Source organism: Panthera pardus, unplaced genomic scaffold, assembly GCF_024362965.1.
Source record: "Panthera pardus isolate Hobbes unplaced genomic scaffold, ASM2436296v1 HiC_scaffold_12, whole genome shotgun sequence".
NCBI lineage: Eukaryota > Metazoa > Chordata > Mammalia > Carnivora > Felidae > Panthera > Panthera pardus.
Window position 1 is genome coordinate 28,782,686 of NW_026526677.1, and position 22,555 is coordinate 28,805,240.

At 41.4% G+C, this 22,555-nt stretch overlaps 1 long non-coding RNA gene across 2 annotated transcripts in view; it reads right to left on the reverse strand.

The window, feature by feature from the left end:
- Positions 1-22,555, reverse strand: part of LOC109271307 (uncharacterized) — an 88,791-nt gene that overhangs the window by 30,742 nt on the left and 35,494 nt on the right. For both annotated transcript variants that reach the window (XR_002081923.2, XR_002081922.2), the window contains exon 3: positions 8,107-8,156. This is a non-coding gene — a long non-coding RNA (uncharacterized LOC109271307). The remainder of the gene's footprint in view (positions 1-8,106; positions 8,157-22,555) is intronic.

Consider the following 22,555-nt stretch of genomic DNA (forward strand, 5'->3'; position numbering starts at 1 on the left):
TTGTTCTGACCTTGATAGTGATAGTGGTTACATATACAAAATATTCCCTAACTCTTTTTAACTTTTTCTCTGAGATTGCACAAATACACACTATTATGTTGATGAATTCCCAATTTAGTGACATATAAATAACTAGAATATTCCTCACTGAAACATATAGTCTCTCCCCAACACCCCTCTCTTTGTCTGTCTTTCCTCCTCCTCCCTCCCTCCCTCCTTCTCTTTCTCTATCTCAATTGTTCTAAGAGAGTCCCTCTTCCTAAGTCATGGTTAATGACTGCGATGACTCCATCCTCCAAAGTCAGCTCCTACCTGTCACCTGGGACCCTGGGATTCTGAGCTCTTGCTTGTGATTTAATAACGAGACCCAATGGGGCAGCCCAGGTGCTGTATCTCATACCCTTACTGATTGCCAAGGGAACATTTAATCTGTTGACTTTATTCAGTTATGCTAGTCTGGCAAACATACCTGGAGCTATAAATTATTTAGATGTTTAATGTATCTGGTGTAGAAGGATCTCTCTTATACCTTAGTTATCTAAAAGCAGAAGATGAAAAACCACTTTGTTTGCAAATCATAAAATCTTTAACAGATTGTGCCTTAAAGAGTAAAACAGACATCCTTGACCTTAAAAGTATAACAGGGGTCCAAACAAGCATTGTTAACACATTATCCCCTAAGATAAAAATTATGGCATAAATGTGTTTAGGTTAGAAGTGAAATGTGAAACAAAGGCCTTCCATTGGATAATAACAGACTAGTCTGAAGTGAACACAAGGGTAGACTGTAAATGAGGGGTCAGGAAGGGCATGGCAGAGGCCTTTGCCAGAGTGCCCCCTCCCCCATTACAATGTACTTCCCAATGACAGAGGGAGGGAGATATTTAAAATCCTAGGTAATATGATATAACCAAAACCCTATTAGTATACAAAATTACTACCTAATAGTGAAACATGTCATTGCTTTATTTATTTTTTCACCTTGTATTTAGTATATTTTCAGTAAAATAGAAATTCAGTTCACATTTCATTAAAATAGAAACAAACAACAAAAATAAATGATCTCACAGATCAACTACGGTCACATCACAGGGTAGGAGCCCCTACCTTCCAACTGTTTTATTTACTCTCCTGATGAAAAAGGGTTGATCTGAAGCATAAATAAGCATAATCTATAGCAACACAAAAATATAAACAATAGGGATACCAAAATTATTTGTAAAATTTTTCTTTTACAATTGCTTTGCTTTAAAGTTCCTCTGGAATCAGGTGACATTATTGGGTTTTTATTTGTCATCACCCAAATACTTTCAAATTTTTCATTTAGCAATGGGAAGCTGTAGGGTTTTATCTATGAGTGCTTGTTCTACAGTCCAGCTGCCTGGACTTGAATTCTTGACTGTTTTATTAGCTGTGTGATGTTGGAGACATTGTTTAACATTTTTGTACCTCAGTTTTCTCATTTGTAAAATAGGGATATTATTCTCATGGAGTTTGTGGTGGTGAAGTACATACCATGACATATAAGGGCTCAATAAATGTTTAATTATTGGTACTAATCATTTCCTATGTGCTTTAGACTCATTTGTGCATTTCCTCATTTCCTTAGAATAAGCAATGCTGTGAAATAGTTATTATTATGTCCATTTTACTAAAAAGGAAATTTACCCCAGGACACAGCGTTGAAATAAGCAGAGCCCCAGTTTGAACTCAGGTCCATAAGTTTCTGTGGCAGGTCTGGATCCCCAGAAGTGGACTCTGAGAAAGAGATATCTGGGGCAGGAAGTTAACTGAAGAGTGCTCAGGGGCGACATCTGTGGGCCACAGGAGAAGCTGCACTATCGTGCCCCTGATGTTGCAATAAAGACCTCAGCCCACACTGTGGGAGCTCAGGCTCTGACATGGCTCCTTAAGAGTTGGACCTCACTGGGGCAGAGGGTTCGCCATTAACCAGCCTCTTCATGGAATCTGCAGTCTTTAGATGTAGGTTGGCCCGAAGTGGGGTGGCTTTGGGCAAAGTAGCTCTCTTCATCCAAAGGCTATCTCCTGAGAGGGTCTGAGCTAAAGAACTGTCAGCAGCTTTGTCAACACTCAAAGTAGCTAGGGGGGTAAGCAGCTCAGTCTCGAGGGAGAATCTTGGCAGTGTACCACAGGGTCCACACCTTCCTGCAGCCTAGGAGAGTGTTAAAGGTCATCTCATGGACCATGGCAGTTGTGATCACTTCTTCTTTTGCCCAGACTCTCTCAGACCCCATTCATGTTGAGGAGCCAAGGAAGCACATGAACAGACTGTCTCTATGAACCACAGAAGGTGCATGGTGTTTTGAAACAAGCACAGTAGCTGCTAACCAGCACAAGAACCAAGTGAATCACTGATAGGCACTGGCTGCCATGGTTTATATTCTCTTTATAACTGGCTCTAAGGTTGATCACTTAAAGATGCTTAAGTAGCCCAAATTTTTAAAATCCAATCCCTTTAGCAAACACTTTTTATGTTGTTTATGTCATAATCCATAGGCTAGAGCCACAGAATTTTAAAATCAGAAGGGGCCTAAGAGATCCACCTCCTTCATCTGGGTTGGGGTGGAGGAGAGTGAGTTTGTCAAGGTCATACAGTAAGTTAATAGTTACACACAATGGGATTGAGACCATAAGCATGAAAACTGATATCTCAAGTAGAGTCTAGCCATTTACCAAATGCAAAGAAATTGTAAAAGCAAATTCTTGGCTGAAAACTTGAAAGGATACGTTTGGAATGTTATCTTAATGCACATTACAATCTTGAAGTTTCTTGCCATATCCTAGATAAAGTACTGTGTTTATATTTTATTCATTTCCATGCAAGATGGCTTCTAAAATTAAATGCCAAGAATTCTCACTGACAGTGCTTGGTTCACATTTCTTTGATTATATTTTGCTTCTTTTCTGACAATACAATATTTTATGATTAAAGTATTCCTCTACTCCTAGCACTATAGTTTTTCTCCATATAATTGAAACAATTCCATAAATACCAGATGGTGTTGGAAATGTTTAAAGAACCTATTTCAGATTTGAGAGTAAAGTCTTATCTTTAAAGTTACTTTCAGAGAACACATCAGACACACAGAGCTGTCAGGTTTGAACTGTACCAACAATTTTATGTTAACTTATTATCTAAAGTGCAATTCTCTGGCACATGGATATATTCATAACCACAAAGATTAGTGCCTAGCCAAGAAAGAAAAAGCTTTTAATTTTTCATTACCTCTTCACTATACTACCTGGCTGGAGTTAGACATTTAAAAATCTCACATGATTGTTCAGACTTTCAGAGATGCTAACCCTTAAATTCCCAGCAGAAAACCTTCTGGACAATATCTGAAGAATAGTGGTAGTTTAATATTAGAGTTCAGAGCACAGACTCAAGATCCATATTGCATTGAGTCAAAATCCAGCTTCACCAGCTGTATGACTATGAGTAAGTTATTGAACCTCTGTAAGATGGGAATAGTACTAGCACTTGGGTCTTGTGGTTGTTGTAAGGATTAAATGAGATAATACATGTGAATGCTTAGAACAAAATAGTGTTCAGTAGCTGCCATATCACTAGAATTTCCCTTTTATTTTTATTTATTTATTTATTTTTTAAATGTTTTTATTTAGTTTTGAGACAGAGAGAGACAGAGCATGAGCAGGGGAGGGGCAGAGAGAGAGGGAGACACAGAATCCGAAGCAGGCTCCAGGCTCTGAGCTGTCAGCACAGAGCCTGATGCAGGGCTCGAACTCACGGACCGTGAGATCATGACCTGAGCTGAAGTCGGAGCCACCCAGGTGCCCCTAGAATTTCCCTTTTAAACTACAGAGGATTGTACTTTTACAAAGACAGTTAAAGATGCAAACTTAGAGTTGCAGATGAAAATGTAAAGATCACTTAAGTGATCATGTTGAATTTTTTTTAAGTTTATTTATTTTTGAGAGAGAGAGAAAGAGAGAGAGTGCTCAGGGGAGGGGCAGAGATAGCCGGGGAGGGGTGGGGGGCAGAGGATCCAAAGCGGGCTACACGCTGACAGCAGTGAGCCCGATGAGGGGCTCAAACCCACGAACCATGAGATCATGACCTGAGCCGATGCTCAACTGACTGACCCACCCAAGCACCCCGATGATGTTAAATTTTTCATTCTTACAATGTAGCTCTTGGGCAAAATAGAATCATAAGTCTAGATAGACCATAAATCTAGATTCTAAAATTTTTTTTTTTAACATTTATTTTTGAGACAGAGAGAGACAGAGCATGAACAGGGGAGGAGCAGAGAGAGAGGGAGACACAGAATCTGAAACAGGCTCCAGGCTCTGAGCTGTCAACTCAGAGCCCGACGCGGGGCTCGAACTCACAGACCGTGAGATCATGACCTGAGCTGAAGTCGGACGCTTAACCGACCAAGCCACCCAGGTGCCCCTAGATTCTAAACATTCATTCCACAACCTGATACACATAATAAATGAGATGGTAAATGCTCAATTTTTAACAAGAAGAAATTTGACTCTGGAAGTCAAAGAACAATGTTCCAATTGCTCTAGGAAATCATTCTCCACTGGTAGCAAAATGAAAGCATGCCAATCTACTCACCATTATATGCACAGTATTTTGCACACTGCCACTCAGGAGGAATTTAATATGTGTAGAATGACTGACTGATTGACTGGAAGACACAATGCCCTTTAATTCATGGAACTTGAGAGTTTGAAGGGGCTGCCTGCTTATGATGTGTCACAAATAAGGAGCCAGGGGACACATGACTTAAAACTAATTATGTGGTGGGCACCTGGGTGGCTTAGTCGGTTGATCATCTAACTCTGGCTCAAGTCATGATCTCATGATTTGTGAGTCTGAGCCCCACATTGGGCTTGCTGCTGTCAACACAGAGCCCCCTTCAGACCCTCTGTTCCCCTCTCACTGTCCCTTCCCCACTTGAGCTCTCAAAAATAAATAAAATATTTTTTAAAAACCTAATTAGGTGGTTAGTTGTTAATAGAGCTAGGATCCAAAATGTTGACTCTCTGGCTTGGACACTCAAATAAGTCATTGTCTTCTGTAGTAAATGTGTTCTTTTTTTTTTTTTTTTAACGTTTTATTTATTTTTGAGACAGAGAGAGACAGAGCATGAACGGGGGAGGGGCAGAGAGAGAGGGAGACACAGGATCGGAAGCAGGCTCCAGGCTCTGAGCCATCAGCCCAGAGCCTGACGCGGGGCTCAAACTTACGGCCTGCGAGATCGTGACCTGAGCTGAAGTCGGACGCCTAACCGACTGAGCCACCCAGGCACCCCATAAATGTATTCTTAAAAACACCAGTCTCTCACAATATTCATGGAGTAAAGAGTAGAAGAAGTTGTTCTATAATCAAATGATTTGAGGAACTGGTGAGTAAAACAAATTAAACCATGGATCTCCAGGAGGGAGATATGGTCCTCTATGCAGCATTTTTGAAGAGGGTTTGGCCATACCACCCCCGTGGAAGGGAACACCTTTGTAAACTGGTAGTTTATGAAACACTGGAAAAGACTGACCAGTAGGCCTCAACAAATACTTATTAAACACCTATTACATGCATGTATTATGATAGGAACTATGCAAAAAGTTACGGTGAGTTAGACACCAAAGTGTTCCAGGGGCCTTTAACGAGAGAGGGTAAGAGCAGTGGTGGGGGCGGTGGGGGGAGCTCTTAAGAAAAGGCACGTATAATCTCCATCTGTGAATTTGATAAGCATCATGAGAAAGGATCAAATAAAATGCTACTAAAATTCAAAAGAGGGGAATTAGGCCAGAGCTCCATGGAAGAAATAACATTTGAAAGGCAGCTGCTGTGCTCACTGCTATACCACCAATGCAACAAATAACATTTGAGAAGAATCTTAAAGGATGGGTATGAGGTGAGTTCTTTTAGTAAAGTTCTGCTAGATTTTGTTCATCTGAAATTGTCTTCATTTTATTCTCATTCATGAACCTTAGCTTTTCTGGATATACAGTGGACAGTTATTTCCGTTCAACACTTTGAATATATTATTCCACTGTCTCCTTGCATTTACTGTTGTTATTGGTAAGTCCACTAACAGTCTGGGTCAGTCCTTTGTAGGTGATTGTTTCTTTTCCCCCAAGCTGCTTTGGAGATTTTCTCATTGTCTTTGGTGTTCTCCAAACATGTTTAAGACATAAACTTCTTCTTAATTTATCATGCTAGGGATATGCTATTTCCTATATCTGTGGATTTAGGTCTTTTCATCAGTTCTGAAAAATTCTCAACTACTATTACTTCACATATTAGGCCTTCCATTTTTTCTATCCTCTTCTTCCAAAACTCCAATTAAATATGTATTAGACATTCCCATTTTATCTTCCATAACCTTTTATCTTCCATAACCTTCCCGTTCATACTTTCCATTCCCTTCTTTCCCATGCCACCTTCTGGATATTTTCTGCAGACAGTTCTTCAATTCACTAATTACCTCTTCAGACATTTAACATGTTCATCAAATGTTTACTTTCAACCATTTTATTTTCATTTCTACGGGTTCTTTTATTCTTCTTCAAATCTACCTGGTCATCCCTGAGGGTCCTTTGTTGCTTGCTTATCTTTGGTATTCCCCTCCCCCCACCCCTTATTTCTTTACATTCTTCGTATGCTCCAATTCTACGTTAGAAAGGCAGCAAAACGTAGTGGTGAAGACTGCAGACTCTAGAATCAAACTACCTAAATCCAAATCGTAGCATTACCACTTAAGAAATGTTGACCTGGGACAATTTACTTAATCTCTCTGTGCCTCAGCTTTTTCATTTATAAAATGGGGGTGACTAGGGTGCCTGGGTGGCTCAGTTCCTTAAGCACCTGACTTTGGCTCAGGTGATGATCTCACAGCTCGGGAGTTTGAGCCCCATATAGGGCCCTCTGCTGTCAGCACAGAGCCCATTTCGCATCCTCTGTCACCCTCTCTCTCTGCCCCTCCCCTGTGCTCTCTTTGTGTCTCTCTCAAAAATAAATACATAAATAAATAAATAAACCTAACAAAATAAGTATTATTCTTTAAAAAAATAAAGTAAAATGGGGATGATAATAGTAATACTTGCTTCATAGAACTGTTATGACAAGTAAATAAGTTAAAATTAAAAACATTTTTGCAGTGGTGCTTAACACTTAAATCATTGCTTTGGCCATTTTTGTAAATTAAAAAATATATCCTATATCTGAGAATTCCAGTAGTTGAAGTTCTTGGGGTCAGACTGGATGTTTGTTTTTCTGCCAACTCTCTCTCTCTCAGTGGACTACCTCCTTCTGGGCTTGGTGATCTCAGATTTGAACTCAAACATGGATCTTAATGGCCTTCCTATTGTGAGCATTTGTTTCTGCTTTTTTGGGGGGGGTAGTGGGAAAATACCAACCTGAGACCTTCTGCCCCTTTTGGGGTGTCCTGGCCTAATGCAGAAGTCTCAGATTCTTGGCTTCCCCATCTTGTGATGCTTTAGAGCTTCTAACACTGCTACTAATTTGCACTGGCTCTCAGAACAACCCAAATTTCTTATTTTCCTAGCACTCTGACTCCGAGTTCTGGTTTCAAAGCATTTTTTGGGAGAAGAGCTGTCCTTAGACAATTCCCTCACTACCGACATGCCCAGCAATGTATTTAAAAAATGATTCAATTCTGGGGTGCTTGGGTGGCTCGGGCAGTTGAGTGATCAACTTCAACTCAGGTCATGATCTCACAGTTCGTGGGTTTGAGCCCCATGTCAGGCTCTGTGCTGACAGCTCAGGGCCTGGACCCTGCTTCAGATTCTGTGTCTCCCTCTCTCTCTGCCCCTCCCCCGCTCGCACTCTGTCCCTTTCTCTCAAAAATAAATAGACATTAAAAAAAATGATTCAGTTCTTTTGTGGTTATAAGGCCTTCAGAGTACCTGGTTATCTACAATGCCTGAAGCTACCTCCTGCTTTGTATCAGCCAGAATTGGCTAGCTTATGCTGCAGCAATAAACAACCCCCAAACATCAGTGGCTTAGAAGAACAAAAGTTTCTTTCCCACTTATGCTACACATCCATCTTAGGTCAGCAGAGCCTCTGCTCCATGTCATACTTACTCAGGGACTCAGGCTAATGGAGTTTTGACCATCTGGCACATTGTCAGAACCTGTAACAGGGGAAAATAAATATGATGAGTCATACTGTGGCTGTTCAGGGCTTCCATCTAGAAGTTACACACAGTATTCCCATCACACTTACTTGACCAAAGCAAGTCACGCTTGCTTGCAGCAAGCGCTGCAAAACACCCCTCCCTTTTTAATGCTGGATAAACATGTGAAAATCACAAGATTATCCTTATAAGAGAGTGAAGCACAAAGGACCACACATAACTCCAAGGAAGTGCTTAGGAAGGAGAATGGGAACTATCAGTGACCATCACTAACAATTACTACATGCTTCTTTTTTCCACCTGAAATTATAAATATTATTATTTTCTTATACATACTTGGTAAGTATCTTTAAAATTTTTATTATGAAAATCTCAAATGCAAGAAAAATGTAAAAAATAGTAGCATATAGGGGTACCAGAGTGGTTTAGTCAATTAAGTGTAGACTCTTGATTTCAGCTCATGAGATCAAGCCCCACATCAGGCTCCACACTGACAGTGCATGGAGCCTGCTTTTGATTCTCTCTCTGTCCGTCTCCCATTCATGCTTGCTTTCTCTCAAAATAAATAAATAAACTGGGGTGCTGGGTGTCTCAGTCGGTTGAGTGTCCAACTTCAGCTCAGGTCATGATCTCACAGTTCATGGGTTTGAGCTCCACTTCAGGCTCTGTGCTGACAGCTCAGGGCCTGGAGACTGCTTCAGATTCTGTGTCTCCCTCTCTCTCTGCCTCCCCCCCCCCCACATGCTCTCTCTCTCTCTCTCTCAAAAATAAACATCAAAAAAATTAAAAATAAATAAATAAACTTAAAAAAGAAAACAATAATAAACCCCATAACTACAATTTTAAATGTCTAAATAATAGTCTAGATGGGGAGGATTCAAATACATTTTATCATAAAATATTTCAAACATACTAAATTTAAAGTGTTGAGGGCTTTTTATATTAAAAAGTAATATATGCTTCTCATTAAAAATTTTTTGATATAAAAAAGATGAAGAAGGGTGCCTGGGTGGTTCAGTCAGTTGAGCGTCCGACTTCGGCTCAGGTCATGATCTCACAGCTTGTGAGTTCAAGCCCCACATCGGGCTCTGTGCGGAAAGCTCAGAGCCTAGACCTTGCTTCGGATTCTCTGTCTCTCTCTCTCTCTGCTCCTAACCCACTCGCATTCTGTCTCTGTCTCTCTCAAAAATAAATACACATTAAAAAAATTTTTTTAAAAGATAAAGAAGAATGACCAGAATTTTAATAGATGTACATCCCAAATGGAAAAGAAAGTACCAAAAGTGTGGGTATTAGAGTATAGTGAATATTTGCAGAGAAGCAGTTAGCTTAGTTAAATGATAACCCCTTCTGTTAAATAGAGGGAATTGAAAGCCACTGGAAACAACATAAATTCAATCCAGCCTTTATTGGGCACCTACTAGGTAAAGGCACTGGGATATAAAAAGGAATAAAATGCAGTCGTCACCATCTAGTAATATGATTGAAAACATAACTAGGAAAATTAATCTAGACCATCCTAGGAGTGACCAGACACCAATGTGAAGAAACCAACTTCGAAGTTACTGCAATAGTCCAGGTAAAACCTCAGGAGATCCAGGATGAGGAGGCTGATGGAGGAGGAGATGGAAAGGAATACATTGAGAGATCTTATGGAGATCACATCTGTAGAATATTTTAATTACCTAGATATGGGAAGCAAGGAAAGGAAAGACCCAGAGATCATTTGAAGATTGTAAACACAAAGGACAGGGAGAAAAACCCCATTAATAGAACTAGAAACACCAGGAAGTGGTGTTTTGGTAGTATACATATTGAATTTGAGATTCCATGAGTATATCCTGGTGGAAGTTGGATTTATGAAAACAGAACTCAGGGAGAAATTGGAAATCAGAGTCCATGGCTTATACCATTTGCAGAAGATGAAATTGCCAAGGAAGAGCACTGCAAAACACCCCTCCCTTTTTAATGCTGGATAAACATATGAAAATCACAAGATTATCCTTATAAGAGAGTGAAACACAAAACTATTCTTCCATCCAAAAATCTTGTCCTGTCACAATGAATGAAATTCCATCCTTATGGATCCATTCTTCTGTGTCTTGGGAGCCTTTTAGTTTTCAGTGTCCCCAGTTACAATGTCGATATCCCCAAATGATCCTTAGGAGTTGATCAGAAAATACTTTACCCAGCATGGGTTTATCATGGACTTTCTCAGCTGACAGTGGGCATTAGTTTGAAGTGCTGTGGAGGTTGATCTCCTACTCAGGAGATCAGGAAGAGGCAGCAGGAATCTGAATGGAAAGTGATCTGGTATTAGACCAAACCACTGAGTCCTTCAAGAGTCTTTCGAGACCCAGCTGTGGGACACATGCATGTGCACACACAGTCACACACACACACACACACACACACACACACACACACACACACATGTTGTTGGCCAAATGTACATAGTGAGAATGTGGTATAAAGTTCAGCATGGACAAGTCAGCACTGTAGCTTGGTTTGACAGTTGGGATGTTTATATGTCAGGTTGGTTGCCTGAAATATTACATTGGTTCCCTTTCCCTTCATTCAAACTGACTTCCAGGCTTTGCAATGCTTTGCCTGGAAAATTTGAGCCGAGCTCAAAATTGGATGCAGCCTCTTCGGGTAAAATGCACCTTGGTACTAAGCAGGAGAGCCATAGAACACAAAAAATGGTTAAAATGGTAAATTTTGTTCTGAGTATTCTGATACATGTGTATTATAACAAGAAATAAATGTAACATTTATTATCTTAAAAAAAAATGTTTGTGCCTTGAAGCACCATGAAGGGTGGTCTGGAGAGGGAGCGCTCAGGGAGGATGCCTTTGAGAAGTGATGAGTCTAGGAGAAGAGGTCCCCTTCAGGAAAAAGTGCAGAATCATCTAAGATGGGTGTCTTCTCCCTGCTTCCTGGCAGTGTCTAGATAGGCAGCATCCAGTGGGGAGAGGCTACATGAGCAAGGCCCAATCCCAGCATAGCCAATGAGTGCCTCCTGGGCCCCAGGTGAGGAACAGAGTACTACTCAGCCTGGAACAGAGAGGGCAAGGATTTAATCTCTTTTGTACATCACTACTTATCAGCCCCAAGTCAGGCTTGGCACATGGTATGTGTTCAATAAATATTTGTTTAACAAATGAATAATAATGATAAGGCCGAGCCCTGGTGTTGCATAAGATCCCTGGACTTCTGTACAAGCCCGTGGATTGGAAAGAGGCAGGTGGATAGTTACCTTTCTCACAAGTCTGGCAGGATGGGGACTTGGAGTCAGAATTAGGTGGATTTAAGGAAAATAATAGTGACATATTGCACATCTGATAGGCAATGTTTATTTATTATTTATTTATTTTTAATATAATTTATTGTCAAGTTGGCTATCATACAGTGTGTACAGCGTGCTCTTGGTTTTGGGGGTAGATTCCCATGATTCACCGCTTACATACAGCACTTGGTGCTCATCATAACAAGTCTGATAGGCAACTTTAAAAAATACTATTTCCCAGGGGTGCCTGGGTGGCTCAGTCAGTCGTGTCTGACTTCAGCTCAAGTCATGATCTTGTGGTTCATGGGTTTGAGCCCTGCATTGGGTTCTCTGCTATCAGCACAAAACCCGCTTCGGATCCTCTGTCTGTCCCCTTCTCTTTCTGCTTCTCCCCTGCTTGTGCTCTTTCTCTCTCTCTCAAAAACAAATAAATATTTAAAAAAAAAAAAAGCTATTTCCCTGCATCTTTTGCCATATGTTATGTAACATATTTTATTTGCAAATAAATTATGCTTTCAATTACATAAATGGTAGATGTTCATTTACCAGTGGATAAAGAATTTTCAACACTAGCATAAACAGTGTAAGAGCTGTAATTCTCAGAGTGGAGGTACAAAAGCTTTTTCCACTTGGGATCTCTAGAGAATCAGACATCCTGCCCATGGACAGCCATGGGTATGAGTCAAGTCTAGGATAAACCAGTAGGGCCTCCACCTGTCTCCCCTAGGCCTTGAGGTCAGGGGCTGCAGTGGAGAGGGTTGGAGGGTAAATGCAGGAGACCTGGGTCCCACTCCTAGCCCTGTCAGCACATGGTCTCGGGTAAGCCCTTTAACCTCTTCTGCCAAACAAGTGTCAGGTTTGATGGTCCCCAAGATAGAGCTGGGGTTCAGCCTGCACACACTTTGTCCAACCATCCCGATGTCTATGGAACTGTGTCTTCTGACTGGTTTAGCATCTACAATATGGTGGTTAAATATTTTCAGTATCATCCTCACTGTCAGGTCTCTTCCATGTGAAGACAGTCTCTTACAGGTCTGCAGAAGACAGGTAACTTGGCTTTCCAGAAGCAGGAGAGACATAGACACTCATCCAAAGCATCAACTTATCTGATTATAGGGGCGCCTGGGTGGCTCAGTTGGTTAAGTGTCCAACTTCGGCTTAGGTCACAATTTCACAGTTTATGGGTTTGAGCCTCGCGTCAGGCTCCGTGCTGACAGCTCAGAGCCTGGAGCCTGCTTCAGATTCTGTCTCCCTCTCTTTCTGCCCCTCCCCAACTCACATTCTGTCTCTATCAAACATAAATAAACATAAAAAATTTTTAAGAAAGCATCAACTTATCTGATTATAAATATTACTCCTGATGACTCCAGGAACAGTTACCATGAACCATATAAAACTAACTGCTTATCACTGGCTCTGTGCTCCAATTTTCCATTTTCCACCATCCTCTAATACTTTTCTCCCTCTACTGTAAAGTGATATGTTCCCTGATTTCAAAACTTCAACCTTCCCCGTTGATGTGGAAAATAAAAGAAGGCTTAAACTCAGAGCATCTGGGGTTGTCCCTTGAAGCCTCATCATTCCTCTCAGGAAGAAAACAAAACACAAAGAGAAGCTGCTAAGGTAAGACACTGTCTAGCAGCCAGGGAGCAGTCTGTGTTCTCATTGCTCCATACCTTGCCCTCTACCCAGGACATCCTCTCTAAACCCTTTCTCCTGGTGACCTTCAACCCATCCTTCAATGCCCCAACCCGTAATTATTTTACTTCCATAACACTTGTTACTCCTCCCCCCCCCCCACTGTTATAGAACTTACCATTTGGTGATATAAGTATTATTTATAAGTCTACTTCCCAACTAGAACTCTTTAAGGACAGAGATTGGGTTTTGTTCTCTGTGTCCCATTGTCCAGCACAACACGCAGCATGGATAAGTCAATGTGCAAGAAATGTCATTCATGTCCTAAATAACACTAAGCTCACTGCCTCCCCACCTACCCCATAGCTAAGCGAACCAGGAACACATGTGTCGCCCTTGATCTGGACAAGTCAGATTTGCTTACAAAATTTTGAACTAAAGAGTATAAGAGGGGTGCCTGGGTGGCTCAGTTAGCTAAGCATCTGACTTTTCTTTTAAGTTTATTTATTATTTTGAGAAAGGGAGAGAGTGGGGGAGGGGCAGAGAGAGAGGGAGAGAGAGAATCTCCAGCAGGCTCCATAGTGTCAGTGCAGAGCCTGACGAGGGGCTAGATTCCAAGAACTGAGATACCATGACCTGAGCCAAAATCAAGAGTTGGACCCGCAACTGACTGAGCTCCCCAGACACCCCTAAGTGTCCAACTCTTGATTGCAGTTCAGGTCTTGCCCTCAAGGTAATTAATCAAGTCCTGTGTTTGGCTCCATGCTGGGCATGAAGCTTGCTTTAAAAAAACAAACAACAACAACAACAACAACAACAACAACAACAACAAAATAAGAGTTAGGGCTAGGAGTCAGAAAGTTTGGCACTGGAAGGTCTCATAAAACTCTGACCTCCAAAATTCAACCTTGACACAAAAACTTTGGTGCAGGAAGTTTATCTGGGAGGTTATTCAAGGAAGTACAAATGAGGGTGGGGAAAGTGAGGCAGAGAAGGGAGAAAAGCCCATATAAGGTGTATTAACAAGCAGGTTGTGACCATGGGAAATTGTGGTTTAATCCTGCTTGAGATGCCCTGAGAAACTGTGAGGGACACACCTCAGAACTGCCCCACTGGAGAACCAGAAGGCTGGGGCATTTCTGCAGTGACTCCTGATGTCTACTGTTTGGGGTTGCACATTCCTGCAGCCCAGCAAGCTTCCTGGTACAAGAAAACAACTCTTTGAGGAGCATAGAGATGTGGATGCTTGAGGCAGGGAGCTGCCAGTCCATGAAAGATGGTCTACCACTACTGCCCGTGAACAGGGCCAGGATGGGCCAGAGAACCTGGGCAGTACATCAACAACACCTGCTATAGTCACCCAAAGCCAAACCAAGCGTAAGTGATGGAGCAGTGGGAGCTGAGAGCCTTACAGAGGGGCTGATCCCCAGAGAGGAGAATGGTAGGGAAGCTGGCAGAGAAGGAGGAGAAGCAGAGAGCACAGACAGCACAGTCACAGACACAGAGCAGAGGTCTGGCCGTCACCCTTTCTATTTAGCAGCAGCCTGAAGAGGCCCACGTGGCACAGTCCCCATAGAGATATGACACAGGCTTTGCAGCTGGCCATCAGTCTTCCATCATCCTCTCTTCCATAATTTCTCCCCGCTCCTATTCGTGTATTTGTTGGTCCATCCTTCCGAGCTTCACTGACCTGTCATGAGTCAAAGGACTCCTATCTATATCCCTATTTATCTGCTGAGCTAAACTCTCTGCTTTTTTATCCAATGACTTGGGGGTCTACAGCCTCTGGAAAACCTGTATTCTAACATCTAACACAACACTCTCCTTTTTATTCCTTTGCAGTAGGTCCCGTATTATTACCTAGACCCTTTGGGTCAGCCATCCTGGGTCAAATTTGTTTGCCAGAATACAAAAGTGATGGCACAAAGGGAGGCCAGGGCAGAAAAAACAGTATACATCACAGGACACATCTAACTCTGGTAGTGTAGTAAAGAGTTCAGCTTATTGGCTGGAAGCAGCCACAGTGCTAATTAATGCTCACTGGCTGAGAAAAGTCAGAATGGTTTCTTTACTCTAGATCTCATTGGCTGAGAGCATCTGATGACACTCAGAGACTGGGGAGAAACTGTATATACACTCACCATGTTTTTTTTTTTAAAAAGTTTTATTTATTTAAGTAATCTCTGCACCCAATGTGGGGCTTGATCTCATGACCCTGAGATCAAGAGTTACATGTTTTACTGACTGAGCCAGTCAGGTGCCCCTACACTCACATTTTTATTTTGGAAAATATCTCAGATTAAAATAGTGCAATAATTATTTGATATTGAGGAGGATAATCCTAAATATTAAAAGTATTCCCTGAAATACAAATCAAAACCACACTCAGATATCACCTCACGCCAGTCAGAGTGGCCAAAATGAACAAATCAGGAGACTATAAATGCTGGAGAGGATGTGGAGAAACAGGAACCCTCTTGCACTGTTGGTGGGAATGCAAATTGGTGCAGCCACTCTGGAAAGCAGTGTGGAGGTTCCTCAGAAAATTAAAAATAGACCTACCCTATGACCCAGCAGTAGCACTGCTAGGAATTTATCCAAGGGATACAGGAGTACTGATGCATAGGGGCACTTGTACCCCAATGTTTATAGCAGCACTCTCAACAATAGCCAAATTATGGAAAGAGCCTAAATGTCCATCAACTGATGAATGGATAAAGAAATTGTGGTTTATATACACAATGGAATACTACGTAGCAATGAGAAAGAATGAAATATGGCCTTTTGTAGCAACGTGGATGGAACTGGAGAGTGTGATGCTAAGTGAAATAAGTCATACAGAGAAAGACAGATACCATGTGTTTTCACTCCTATGTAGATCCTGAGAAACTTAACAGAAGACCATGGGGGAGGGGAAGGAAAAAAAAAAAAAAAGAGGTTAGAGTGGGAGAGAGCCAAAGCATAAGAGACTGTTAAAAACTGAGAACAAACTGAGGGTTGATGGGGGGTGGGAGGGAGGGGAGGGTGGGTGATGGGTATTGAGGAGGGCACCTTTTAGGATGAGCACTGGGTGTTGTATGGAAACCAATTTGACAATAATTTTCATATATTAAAAAATAAATAAATAAAAAATAAATTAAAAAATTAAAAAATTAAAAAAAATAAAAGTATTCCCTGATGCTTAATTCTAAGGGGTTCTATTCTATCAACAGTAAATCCCTTTTACTTAAATTAGTTTGAAAGGCTTTCTGTTCCTTTCCCATCAGACCATCCTGTGTCAATACCATGCCACCTGTATTAGTCAGGGTTCTTCAGAGAAACAGAACCAATAGGAAGGAGGGAGGGAGGGAGAGACAGAGGGAGAGGGAGACGTAGAAAGATTTTTATATTTTTAAGGAATTGGCTCACTTGATTGCAGAGAATAACAAGTCCAAAACCTGCAGGGGTAACCCATTGGTGGGAGACCCAGGGAAGAGGAGCAGTTTGAATCCAAAGGCAGCCTTCTGGCAGAATTCCTTCTTCCTCAGGAGAAATCAGTCTTCTTTCTATAAGGCCTTCAACTGATTGGATGAGGCCCACCTACATTATGGAGGGTAATCTACTTCACTCAAAGTCTACTGAATAAAAAGACTAAACAAAGTCTACTGACTGAGTAAATCTCAATTAAAACGATAATCTCAACCAAAAAAAAAAAAAAAACCTTCACAGAAACATCTGGAATAATGTTTGACCACATAGCTGGGTTGAGACAAAAAATTAACCATCACACCCCCATCTCTGATCCTTAACAGTGGCTGCCTTGAGGACCACGTTGCAAATGATTCTGAAGCCACTTCAGACTCAATAGGAAAGAACACCCCGGTGAACTAGTAACGTCTGCTCTGAGCAGAGAAGGGAGGAGAGGTAGCCTGTGTCATCTGTTTGCTATTCCGTCAATAGAAGTTTTTAGTTCATGCTTATGGAATGAATGAACAAATGACAATTTCTGTCCATTTTGCCATTAAACCTAGGACTAATCTCGATTCAAGCTTGGATTGTTTTGACATTAGCCAGGCAGGCCGAGCAAATTCTCAAGTGTGCCTGAAAACACGCACATGAACCCTCCCAGCAGCTTTGTTAGCAATGTCCCCAGAGTGGAAATAACCCCATTGTCCATCAGCAATACATGTAACAGTTCAGTAAATAAACAATATTCTGTCACAATGATCATGCCATGATGAATATGGACTAGAGCTCCATACAACACAAGGTGCTCTTACAAACATAATGGAGCAAAAGAAGCCAGATACAAAAGAACAATACATTAATTCCATTTATATAAATTTCCAAGATATGAAAGTAAACTATATTCTATATAGATGCACACTTGGTGTTTTGCTTAAAAAAGCAAAGAAGTGGTCCCCATGAGTGCCACAATAGTGGTTATCTCTAAGAGCATAAGAGGGGTTATGGGGGAAAATTAGCAATAGTATATACATCTTGACTTGGGTGTTAACTTCATTTTTTAAAATTTTTAATGTTTATTTATTTTTGAGAGAGAGAGACAGAGTGTGAGCGAGGGAGGGGCAGATAGAGAGGGAGACACAGAATCCGAAGCAGGCTCTAGGCTCTGAGCTATCAGCACAGAGCCCGAATCAGGGCTTGAACCCATGAACCATGAGATCATGACCTGAGTCAAAGTTGGATCCTTAACTGACTGAGCCACCCAGGTGCTTCTGGGTATTAACTTTAAAACAACTTGTTAAATGGCTTTTTTCCCCTGTGTGTTAAACTTGACAACCAGAAACTTAAAAAAGATGTTCCCAAGGTCTCCTTATGCCAATTCCTGAAGGAAAAAAAGAAAAAAAGGCAAACATGCAGGGGACATCATAAACCTCTGACCCACTCCTCATTTAGACTCTGGCTAAAGTGTCCAGTCACTGACTTTCCAGCCCTCTTCCTCACTAGTGTCTACTTTGTACCCTTTCCTGTCTTGCCTCTTCCTCCAGAACAAATGTCTTCATTTTAGTACAGTGAGTAGATTTATAATATAACAAATCTAACAGTTGAAAGTCCTAAAATTCATCCTCAGCAAAACTTGCAAAACAGCTGCAAAAAAAGATGAATGCCACTCATGGGATCAAAAGCCTAGAAGGGTTTCGTGGAAAAGTTCAGTCGTGTGTGTATGCAAAGTCTATTGTGAGCATAAGGCCCCATTAGAGGATAGAGTGTCCGCCCGTCTCATTACGGGCCGGAAGTTTCCGAAGGCTGTCCTTTCTAGTACAGAACCCCTGCTAGGCTCTCGTGATTTGCCTTCTAGGATCCTACGTTTAAAATTCGGAATGCAGCTTAGACAGACACAAGCAGAGCGATTTTAAGGGCAGGAGTCGGAAGTTTATTTTTGCCTCTTTTCATAGTCTCTAGTACTTGGAAATTTTTAGTTAAATATACTTCTTCCCTCTGGAAAACAGATTCACCCCTCTCCCACCTCTGCCTGGGGAATAACAAATTTCATAAGGAAACCTGAAAACCCATAGAGAAATATGCGATGCTTCAGACACCTCATGTCAGACTGGCTGTCACAGACCCCGGTTTGGGTCAGGCTGTTTAAGCATCTTTGGAAGAAGCATTTATCTAGAGGGGTCATTTTATAGATCCATTAAATCTACATTTTCTCTTGGGCTCTTTTCCCTAGCTCCCCTCAATCCTGCTCTAGTCACACACTCTAAAACCCCCCCTTAAGCCTCAGAAATAAATCTCTATAAACTGCCAAGTGTTCAATAAGGCTTTTGCTATATCTCTTTGCAATTAGAATGAATTTACTGCTGGGAGATATGGGGGGAAATATGCAAGGTACTCCTTGGATAAATACACTGCAGAGAGAAAAGTAGAGGCTCTGTAAAAATTATCTCTGTGAATTCAACAAGGATCAAGGTCACTGGAGATGCTACATACCAGGGAATGTTAATTAATGGGCCTGCAGCTGGTGGTACCACTTGGCTGCCCAGCTCCAGCTGCTCGCTCCATATTTCTCTCGTTTGTAGGACCATTCTTGGATCAAATCCCATCTCTTTTTTTCCTCCAAGTACAAAAAGTACATAAGTCTATCCTGGAAGGATGCCAACCTTTCAGAGAACTAAGGAAAGTGTTGTTTCTTAGCTATTTTTATCTCCTTTTTTAAGAAAGGACACTCTATCACCTCGGGAGCTGGATTACTTGTAATCAGCGTTCAGGCTGTGATCTGAGGTCACCGTTCTGGCACCGTCCACAGGGAGGTGTCCTGAAGACGGAGAGCAGAGAGGGACGCTTGTAACCCCCCCCACCCCCGCACCCCCCCACACTCTAAAGTAGAAGATACCTGAAAAGATGTTTCCCTTCACTATCTTCTTCATGACAAGGTCTGCAATTTAGGCCAGGCTGGAGGCAAGGTCAAAATGCAACCAGAATGCACTCGACATCTCAGAGATGAAGAGAGAGAGAGAGAGAGAGGGGAAAAAGACAGGAGAAAAGGAGAAAAGAAAATTCTGAAGAAGAGGCAGAAAGTATTTCTAGCGTCAGGGTAGCCTATTTATTCCACTTAAACCTGCTGGAAAGCATTAAATGAGACCAGGCATGTAAATCACTCAGCATGCTTACCAGGGACACAGGCTGCTATTGTTAATTGTAGTAAAATTTCAGCTAGAACGTAGAATAGAAGGGTTCAATATGGGCCCTCTCCATACTTGCCTGGGAGCTGTATTTAGGCAGTGCATTGTTGTTTTAGCATAGACTTCAGAGTCAGAAAGATCTAGGCTTGTGCACCTGCTCAATCACATTAGTAGCTATTTGTCACTCGGCTGCTGCATTAGCCTTTTAGACCTCAACTTTGTCATCTCTAGAATGGGGCTAATAATCGTTACCTGTCTCAAGGCTATTGAGTGGATTGAATGAGATACAGCATGTAAAACCTTTGGCAAAGTGTTTGATACCTGGTTAATCTCAATCAATATTCATTGTTATAATTGGGGCTCTTAGAATTGTTTCCATAGGTCAGCAAGGGAAGATGATTCTTTTCCTGGTGGAAAAGTGTTTCAGGAAAAGAGGTGGCCTCTCTGGGCAGGTGAAGACAGCTTAAGAAGAAGTTTTCTTTTTCTTTTTTTTAACGTTTATTTATTTTTGAGACAGAGAGAGACAGAGCATGAATGGGGGAGGGTCAGAGAGAGAGGGAGACACAGAATCCAAAACAGGCTCCAGGCTCTGAGCAGTCAGCACAGAGCCTGACGCGGGGCTCGAACTCACGGACCGCAAGATCACGACCTGAGCCGAAGTCAGACGCTTAACCGACTGAGCCACCCAGGCGCCCCAAGAAGAAGCTTTCTAAAGCAGTGAGAATGGTCCTACTTGCTTCTGTCGTAACAAGCCTTGTTTTTCTTCTCATTTGGAAACTTTCTTTCCTTCAGTGTTACATAGTGGAGGGACTGGGCGTTCTTCCACACGATGACAGACACGCAGATCTCGCCCAGAAATAACAGGGAAATGCCTGACACTGCTTCTTGAAGGAATTCTCCAGGTAGTAATTAGCCCTCAGCTCCAGGCTCAGGGCCCTGGGGATGGCTGCCCCACTCCCTGCTAAGGGAGGCAACTCGTCATCCGCTTGGGCCCAGTTCCTTCACAAGGGGGACCCAGCTTTACTGAGCCCTTTTTTAGGGAAGGAAGAATGTTCTTAAAAATGGGGAAGTGTTTTCCATTACTACTCCAAACTGTAAAATGATATTTGGGCCTTTTAAAAGACTTGGGAAATTTTCTGATATTAAGGAATATGGATTTAAAGAAGGCTTGGGGGATTAGATTTTTCCTCCTCTTTGAAGCATTTGAAACAACTTTAATCTGCTTTTAGACTTCTATCCAATTTGGTATGGCATTCTAGTAGAGCATTGTTGCCTTCCTTGTGGAACTGATACTTTTGTGCCTCTTTTAAAAGGCATGAGGAGAAATATTTGGGGTGGGGAAAAAATAAAGCTTGAGTTTAAAGGAACAAGATTTCTAAGATTCTTGAAAGACATTTTTAAATTTGTGTTTCGAGTGTAAGAAAATCAAACAAACAAAAGCCTAGTTGTATATGCAACCACAGTGGTCTGACTTACTCATAACTAATTTCCTGTGGTTGGTCTTTCTATGATACATATGGTGCTTTACAATATGCAAAAAAAAAAAAAATTAAATACTCTCATGTAATAATACTACTCTGGGAGGCAGGTATTATAATCATTTCACCGACAAGAAAACTGGGGCTTAGGGAGTCAAAATTTTGCTTAAATAAAATGTAATATGTCAAGAACTTTAACTTGGGACTCCAGGCTTTGAACCCAACACCTTTTCCACAACTTCCCATTACTTTTAACTTCTCATGTGGCCTAGGTAGCCCGTAGCCCCCATCAACTTTCCGTGCCTCAGTTTCTTGATCTGTGAGATGAGAACAATACCACTCTGGCTTCCTTTCAGGGACCGGAGGATAGATTTTCCAGGACAAGTCCATCTATCACGTGACCAAGATTTCCAGGAACAATGTACAGTTCAGACAATGAGTCTGAAATAAACATACTTTGCATTATCCCGAGGGATGGGGAATCTGGAGAGGCAGCAGAGGGGAAGGTGGGGACACACTTGTCAGTCTGGGAGACTTAATGCCCTCCAGCTATAAGAGAGGAGGTAAGTGTATGATCAAAGTAAATGAAAACTAAACCAGCTGTGCAAGCCTAGAAGAATACATAGTTTTGAAATACCTAGGAAAATGCTATATTCTTCTTTTTATTTATTTACTTATAACAACTATATCTATTCATTGTTAAAAGAATGAATACAAAAGTGCATTATTAAAAAGTGCATCCCTCCTTCATCTGTTCCTCACCTACTTCGCTTGCTAGACTCCCCACTGTTACATCTGTTTATCTCCTAGAATTTTCTCATTCAAATACTGTGTGTGTGTGTGTGTGTGTGTGTGTGTGTGTATGTGTGTGTACATATGCGGGCATTCAGATACACTTTATACAGTTTCACATATGTATTTTTAAATGGGTCATAAAACCCATATTGTTCTATAACTTGCTTTTTAAAAATGTTACAATGTATCACAGATACCTGGTCATACAGACCTCTCATTTCCCCCTCCACCCAGTTTTATTGAGCTATGCTTGACAAATAAAAATTGCATATATGTGAGGTGTTCAACATGTTGTTTTGGTTTATGTGTACATTGTGAGATGATGACCACAATCAAACTGATTAACATATCAATCATCTCATATGGTTACCATTTTTTGCATGTGGTGACATCCACTCTTACCAATTTCAAGATGCAATACAGTATTAACTATAGTCACCATGCTGTCCATTAGATCTCCAGAGCTCACTCATCCCACATAAACCTATGTACACTTTGACCAACATCTCCCCCTTTCCTCCAAGTCCCAGCCTCCAACAACCACCATTTTAACCTCTGCTTTTTATGTGT